This window comes from Euprymna scolopes, chromosome 14 (assembly GCF_053919585.1).
Source record: "Euprymna scolopes isolate OS-2025 chromosome 14, ASM5391958v1, whole genome shotgun sequence".
In the NCBI taxonomy this organism is placed as follows: domain Eukaryota; kingdom Metazoa; phylum Mollusca; class Cephalopoda; order Sepiida; family Sepiolidae; genus Euprymna; species Euprymna scolopes.
Window position 1 is genome coordinate 50,542,189 of NC_136495.1, and position 2,132 is coordinate 50,544,320.

Consider the following 2,132-nt stretch of genomic DNA (forward strand, 5'->3'; position numbering starts at 1 on the left):
AGAAGATGAAGATGGTGATGACTCTTGACGGATTGTTATGTTTAAAAAGTGTGTATGTGAATGTGTGTGCGTGCGAATGTGTGTATGTGTGCGTGTTTAGCTAGTTTCAAACGATGAGAGCAACAGCTGCTGCGATGGCTTAGTTGTTTGGTTGTTGTTTTTTATTATTTTTATTATTTTCATTATTTTTATTACATTCGTTCTTTTTTTCTTCTTTTTCTTTCTTCTCGGATTTTACTGGATTTCTATTCCCTTTTTAAAAACGTAGATTTTTCCTTTGATTAAATCTCGTCATTTCGTAGCTTCTTTCTTTATTTCTGTCTTCATTTCTCCATTCCTTTATTCCTTACTCTCTCTCTCTCTCTCTCTCTCTCTCTCTCTCTCTCTCTCTCTCTCTCTCTCTCTCTCTCTCTCTCTCTACTATCTATCTCTTTATGTATATATGTATATACATATCGATCTATCTATTGCGCTCTCTTTCTCTTCCTTTCTTTCTGTCTTCATTTATTTCTTCTTCTTTTCTCTCTCTCTCTCTCTCTCCCTCTTTCTCTCTATCTGTCTCTCTTACTTTCTCTTTCTCTCTAACTAAAAAAGTCGTCTTTGTCATATTTTGTAGCCGGCATTGATAATGTTGTTTTCTTCAAGATATCACATGTTGTTGTAGTAGTAACAACATAATCAGAGTAGTAGTAGTAGTAGTAGTAGTAGTAGTAGTAGTAGTAATATTAGTAAGGGTTTCAAGAAAGGGAACTTATAATATTATGAATAACAGTACAAGAAGAATTTACCATAATAAACTGATGATAATATCCATTAACATTGTCAACAAAACTAACACGAGGTGCGGCTTTTTTTAGTTAGGCGCTCTTTAGCAGGAGCACCTGTTGTTAGCGAGCAATGCAATATCTTCAGTGAATAAAGGTCTTTTTTTCTTCTCTTTTCCTCCCCTCCTTTTTCTTCTTCTTCTTCTCCCTTCTCTTCCTCCTCCTCTCTTCTTCTCCAACTTCCTCTTTTTCTTTCTCTTCTCCCTCGTATTTCCTTCTCTACTTCTATTTCTTCCTTCTCCCATTCCTCTTCTTCGTCTACTACTTCTTTCTTACCGTTCTTATTTTTCTCTTCTCCTCCGTCCTCTCCTCCTCCTCCCCCGTCTTCTCCTCCGACCTCCGTATCTTTTTCTTCTTAATTTGATATATGCGTTGACAGTGTCCTACATCCTCACTTGTATTTCTATCTATATATCTATATCTATCTATCTATCTATATATATATATATATATATATATATATATATATATATATATATATATATATATAAAGTTAGGTATGTGTGCATGTTTATATATTTGTATGTTGTGGGATTCACTCCTAAACTAATTTACCGATCAGCATGAATTTTAGAACGTAACTGTTATTCGTACGGGTGAGAAATGTGGACTATATTTATATATTTTTTTTTTACACAGGAATCACCACTTATTAAGGCACAGAGGCCACTCGATGATAAGGGTTAATAGGTATGCATTAGTCAATGTGATTATAGCGTTGTACTTGTTGAACTCGGGAATCTTTGTAAACATAAGTAGTGTGAATTTTGTAAATTGGATTACTTAGGGGGACGGTTCATCAAGAACTTGTTTACGTTGGACTTGAAGGCAATCAGGTTGTAGTCAGCTAGAAAGCAGGCAATCGGAAGAGAGTCACACAGGCGTGCAGTTCTAACAAAGAAGCTTTGTTCATGCAATCTACATTTAGGTTTAGGCACAGATGGTGAGCGTGGGAAATTATTGATAGTGGTTTTGACTAGACAAGTGTTTTTCATGAAAGTTTGGCGAGGGGGGACCATAGATTGAAGCTCAGACGAGCACTTGCTATTAAAATAACGATAAAGCAGAGACAGGCTCGCAACGTTTCTTCTGTAGGAAAGAGGCTGCAGAGAAGAGAAAAGAGTATTTCCCACTAAGCTACAAAGTCTATTTTGAACTCTGACAAGGCAGGATAAGTTGCTTCTAGCAATTCCTGCCCAGATGTTGGACATACCTGGCTTTTATATAGGTAGAGAATTGCATCAGCAATTTACTTTCATGCAAAGGAAGTAAAAAGGGGACTGAAGCCCTTCATAAAAAATTCAAATA

General features: G+C 36.0%; 1 protein-coding gene across 1 annotated transcript in view; it reads right to left on the reverse strand.

Moving 5' to 3' along the window:
* LOC145292993 (uncharacterized) overlaps positions 1–392 on the reverse strand; it is a 146,470-nt gene extending 146,078 nt beyond the window's left edge. Inside the window, exon 1 of the mRNA XM_080139244.1 lies at positions 1–392. This exon is cut by the window's left edge and continues 948 nt beyond it. The gene's annotated coding sequence lies outside the window, so the exon portion shown is untranslated.
* Positions 393–2,132: the final 1,740 nt, after the last annotated feature.